Here is a 6331-nt window from a genome sequence, read left to right on the forward strand (position 1 = left end):
TGAGTGCTTCTACCAACGAGCACGATCTTCTCTTTATTATGACTTTTTCCCTTGGCAGGATAGTTACAAATTATAAATAACGGATAATTTAAAATCAGCTGTAGCCATGCCTCCCAACAAAATTTTCAAGCCTTTTGCTATGCTAGGTCCTCTGAGGTTTAAATGCACAGTGGGTCCACACAGTGAGGTACGGGCAGCTCTTTTCTCCTCTGCATTGCCTGAGTGAGTTACTGGTTCTCTGAGATGCAGGCGGGTGTCACTGATGTTCCTAGTCTAGGCTGTGGCCTCTCTCTCTCTCTCTCTCTCTCTCTCTCTCTCTCTCTCTCTCTCTCTGCCTTTGGGCTCGGGCACAGGCTTGTAGAGCCCAAAGACAGAAGGCAGAGTTCCTGGACCGGGGTCTCCAGAGAAATGCAGACAGAGGAATGAAGTTTACTCATCTCCAGGTCCAGCCACCCACCACACCCAGTCTCTGGCTGGGATGATGTCCTCATCAGCACGGTTTAGGTCTCCAGGGAGCTAGCCCCTGCTTGTCCTGGGCTCACACCCCTGATAGATCGTCTTCTCGGAAATTTGAGTCTTTCTTTTGATAATGTAGGAAAGTCGTCATTACTCCTGATGTGGTGTCCCAAGGCCTCTAGGGAGGGCTGCAGGAGGCAGCTTCCCTGCCAGGAGCTGGAGCTCAAGATGCAGCAATGATAGGTTAGTCCCTCAGCCCTGGGTCTTTTTGGAGGACTTTTGGGACAGTAGGAAGCTAAAACACATGGTTCCCCCCCCCTTTTCAGCCCCTGAGGGGAGCATTGAGACCCAAGGGTAGCTCTGAACCCTGAGGGGAGTGCTGGGTCCATTGTCTGGGTGCCCAGCAGGCATGCAGTGTAGTGGTATTTCATTTGTATTATAATAAATAAAACTTGCCTGAAGTTCAGAGAGTAAAACAGCCCCACAGAACAGGCAGTGATGACACACACCTTTAATTTCAGTAGCCCTCTATAGAAACCAGGCAGTGCATGCCTTTAATCCCAGTGGTACATACATGTCTTTAATCCCAGCCCTAGAGAAGATTAGAAAACAGCTCTCAGACTGAGTCTCCTTCTGAGATTCCTGGAGTCAGGATTGTGATTTTTGAACTGAGGGAGAGGTAAGAGCCAGTGACTGACTGTTTTGCTTTTCTGATCTTCAGGTTGAACCCCACTTTCTTTCTCTGAATCGTATTAATTGTGCATCAGTGGAGGATCCAATACTTCTCAGGCTGCCTCAGAGAACCACACCTGCAAGGTGGCAAGTCTCCTAAGGGCTCTTCTTTGACAGCACCCATACACATTTATGTTTTTATATCTCGCTGCCTTCTTAGACACCTCTCTGCTTTTGACATGAGTTTCTCCCAACTCTAGTTGGGGTTTAGTCTAGACCTTGACTGGGGACTGAGTGGGATCCCAAAGCAGGGAGAATTACTTGGTCATGCCCCTTGAGCCAAGGAGTCCGCCCATCCCCTAACCCAAGCATCCCTAGATCACCTCTCCCCAAAGTCTAGATGAGGCACACACTCCGGGAAGGTGGCACTATCTGAGGACTAGTATTGGTTTCTCTCTCAGTGGTCCAGCTCCTGAAGGCCTTCTGTGTCTGGTCATCAGAGCCAGACTCAGCACAGAGAAAGGCCAACTGAGTCATCCCGTCCTGTTGGCTGTCTGCCTCCCCTTCCCAGAACTATCCTGGAATCCATGTGCTGGTCCTTAGAGACAGGACATGACAGCGAGTTAACAGACAGCCAGACCTCAGTTCCTAGGCACCCAAGTGATGGGCCGTAACCCCGGGATGCTACTCTTTCTGGGAGGAAGATGGAGTTTAAGAGGTATCTCAGAGCCAGCCTTGTTCTGCTGCTGCAGGGGACAAGGTGTTGAGAAGGGCCCAAGTGCCCCCACTGCCTGCTCTCAGTTCCAGTTGGGGTTTTGCCAAGTGCTCAAGGATGCTCAGGGACAGAGACTTGCCCATCGCCACTTTCCGGCTGGATTGCTGTTAGTCCTTCACCACCAGGCAGGATGAGGAGGTTTCTAGAACAGCAGAGCCAGGGGCCAGGGAAGTCCTAGGAGTGTCTCTCCAGAGCAGCAAACCCGGCTGGTGCTCTCTGAGGGTCAGAGCAGAGGGTTGCAGGAATCCAGGTACCACATCCAGCATCTCAGCTTCCACCAGTGTCTGCAAGCCAGCTTTCCTAAGTGCCCCATTAGACTAGACCTCTAATCCAGCACTCAGCAGTCTGGGGCATGAGGAGCCTGGGATACATAGACCCCAATCTTAAAAACCCAAAATACTAATAACAACTAAGAATGAAGAGCATAGGCTGATAAGATGGCTCCAGTAGCAAAAGCACTTGCCACCAATCCAGAAGGCTCAAGATTGATCTCAGGGACCCACACTATGGAAGGAAAGAATTAACTCTGGCCTGCACACACGCATACACAAGTACACAGGCACACCCAAATAAATAAATAGAACACATTTTATGTGTCTACCTTTACTTATGTGCACGTGTGTGTCTATGTGAGTGCATGCCACATGTATTCACATGCCCAAGAAGGCTGCAAGAAGGCATCAGATTCCCCTGGAGCTGGAGTTAAAAGTGACTGTGGGCTGATCAGCACGGGTGCTGGCAAAGGAACCTGGGTCCTTCGGAAGAACGCCGAGTACTCTTACCAGCTGACTCCTCTCTCCAGTTCTGAATATAGCAACTTTCTCTTTAAAAGTAACAAGAAAACAAGTAAAATAGAACATATTCCAAACCTGTCTCCTCTAAGCATTCTACATCAGAAGCCAGCAGGTGATCTGTTTTCCAGCATGCTTGGCAACTTCTGCAAGGCCAGGTCGCGGAGTTAGCACCTACTTCCCTCCCAAGCTCCATCAAGGGGCTCCCTTTGCTCACATTAAGATAAAGACCGCTCTGCATCTCTTCTCCATCTCTGTAGTGTTTGAAAACTGCTCAGACGCCTCACCTTAGTGTTCAGCTGAGCGGAGAGTCTGAGGTAAGAATGAGATCCTTGGTTACAAAGTAACCTAACAGCCCAGTTCCACTCACGTTCTTCTGTCTGGCTCATGGGCAGGAGCAGGCGTGGGGTACCATGTCTAGTCAATCGGGGCAGAAGGTTAGCCTTTTTGGAGGCCCATAAGACTGAAGACGGGCCATGGTCAAAAAGGCCCTTCAAGTAATCTCACTGGAGAATTGAGTCACGTGGGAGGGGAGCAAGGTTACCATGCGTGCGGGGTGGGCAGCCAAGTTCCTGTTCTTTCTTTTAGGAACTGTCGTTAATAGCCCGCCATTTCCTTGCAGGTTTCCTGTAAGGCAAGCTCTGAGCTCTTTTCCTAGAAGTGCTGAGTTAGTCCCATCATCAGATTCTTCTATCCATTGTGTCCCGAGGGTCCCATTTCATGACCTGTATTTGTATCCCATTTTCAAGGAATTGCAGGACTGTTCCAGGAGCCAGGGTTTAAATTAGGAGTGGAGAATATTGGGGTGTGCTCTGTCTAAGGGTGATATTCTGGGTGTACAGGCCACAGGTAGGAACATAGGTCATTTGGGGAGAGTACCAGGTCACCACTCAGATCCCTGTTGGCAGGTCTGAGCCAGCTTGCTCAGGAGTTGGGTCAGGGAGATGTCATGCTGACAAGATAAACCTCCCCATAGGTCCCTGTGCCGGGTGCCCCAGGCTGCCACGAGGCTCTGCCTTGGGTACAGTGTCTATAGAGAGCCACATGTAGCTAGCAAGTACTGGGACCCTGTTTAACATGGTCAGCATCCCTGTGATAACCACAGATGCTGGACACAGGGTAGAGTGCTCTGGCTAACACTCCCAGGGGAACCCAAGGGCTGTTCGGGAAGACATCACCTCTGCTCAGCCTCAGGGCACCCTCACAAGTACAGCCCGGCAGCCCACATTCCCAGGGGCTTATTGTCATTGAGGCAGTCCCACTGCAACCGCTTCATGCTAGCTCACAAACCCCACCCCTCCTGGGAACTTGGGTACATGGGGGATGGTCTGTTTTAGGGCCACAGGAGAGGAATTCAAACTAACTGTCACTCTGCACCAGGCTAGAGCTAGAGAAAGTTAGACCCTTGAGTTGGGGGGGGAGGCGGGGTACAACGGGAGCTTCCTGTGTCTCCAGCCTATCTCTTTGGCCACACCTGCCTCCTAAAGGACTAGAGCGCCTAGCTAGCCTGGAGTCTCCTCATTAAGGTTCAATCAGGAACTTTGTTCTCATGATGATACATTGATGAAACATTGACACTTGTTTATCCGTTTTGTTTGTCCTTTACCAGAACAGCTTTGGGAATCGGAAGGTCTTAGCTGTAGCACGCTCCTGCCACTGGGATCCCATTCCTGATGGGATGTCAGGAACCACTTTGGATGACGTCTGAAAAGCTGGGGTTTCTGAAATCCCACGCTGCTTTTCTCTGCTTTGGTGCCCCTTGGCTCAGGTCACCCAGATGTGCCGGGGTTCCATTTGCCTCTGCTGTGCCACAGCCTGAGCAAGACTGGACCCTCCAGAGTTCTCTCCTCTCTGGCCCAGGCCCCCATCTACCTTTATCCCCTGGGGCCCCCTGGCTTTTCCTCCCTGAGTCGCTGACCTCAGGGAAGCCAAATCACCTTAAACTCCAGTACCTGAGGCTGGGCTGCCGACTACCTGCTAAAACATTTAGTGTCATAAGTAAGACCTTTGTTCCTGCGGGGGGGGGGGGGGAGCTGCTGGTGGCGCACGCCTTTAATCCCAGTACTCGGGAGGCAGAAGCAGGAGGATCTCTGTGAGTTGGAGGCCAGCCTGGTCTACAGATCAAGTTCCAGAACAGGCAGGACTGTTTCAAGAAAACATAAAGGATAAAGAAAAGACATTTGTTCCCTTTAAAATGTGTTTAATGGAGGATGAAGAGATGGTTTAACAGTTAATAGCACACGCTGTTCTTGCAGAGGCCTCTGGTTCACTTCCCAGAATCTCTCTCTTCCTTTTTTTGGTAGCTCATAACTGTACCGTGTGAGACCGCAGAGCGCTGTGGACCTGGTAGAATGCATTTCTTCAACCTCAGTTGAAGTCTCGCAGAGACAATCTTTATACCCAAATTAATAAAACCCATTGGCTTTCATAGGCAACTTCTTACTAAGTCAGAAAAAGTCTTTTAGAGAGCCGTGGAAATGGTTAAATGGGTAGTAAGTTTGCCATGGGTGTGAGGTCTAGGGTTTGAATACTCAGCACCCACACACGATATGGGCAGCCTGGATGTAATCCAATGTTTTAGAGGCAAACATGGGATCCCTGAGGTCAACTGGCTAGCTAGATAAAGCCAAACTGGTGAGTTCTGGGTTAGTAAAAAACCCAGCCTCAGTGAAAAAGAAAATGGACAGAGATTTTTGAAAAGACACCAAACATTAACCTCTGTCCTGTACGCATACATGCACGCACACACACCACACACACACATCCTCCACACATATACACACACACCACACACATACACACACACCACACACGTACACACATATACATACACACACATACACACATATACATACACACATATACACACATACACACATATACACATATACACACATATACATACACACATACACACATATACACACACCACACACACATATACACATATACACACACACACCACACACATACACACATATACATACATATACACACATACATATACACACACACCACACACACATCCTCCACACATATACACATATATATACACACACACCGCACACACCACACACATATATACATACATACACACATACATACATATACATACACACATACACACATATACACACACCCACACACATACACACATATACACACACACACATACACACATACACACACACACACATCCTCCACACATATACACACACACCACACAAATAAATATTTAAACAAACAAAAACCCAAGGCTGGTGGCTCCTGAGGAATGGTGCCCAGCCTCCAGCCTGTGTTCCTGTGCTCTGTGTGCATCTGAGCCAACAACGACAACAACAAAAGAGGCTCCACAATTCCTGTGAAGTAGCGAAGAGGCAGGGATCAAAGGAAACTTTGAAACTTGAGGAGGTCCCGTCCCACAGCTAAGGTCAAGAAGTAATTAATTGGCCAGAGAGAAGGGCAGGAAGAAGTAAAGGGACAGAGAATCTGGGGTCGGTGACAGGGCATTCCAGAGCCGGTGCTATGTGCTTGTCACCAGTAGCGATCTCAGCTGTGCCGGAGAGGCCAGGGCCACTGTCCACTGGGGTTTGTATGCAGCCTCTCAGTTGGGCTCGGACAAGAGCCTCTGGGGAGA

Source organism: Microtus oregoni, unplaced genomic scaffold (assembly GCF_018167655.1).
Source record: "Microtus oregoni isolate MIOR12 unplaced genomic scaffold, Mior012 000134F_ref0000037, whole genome shotgun sequence".
Classification (NCBI taxonomy): Eukaryota; Metazoa; Chordata; class Mammalia; order Rodentia; family Cricetidae; genus Microtus; species Microtus oregoni.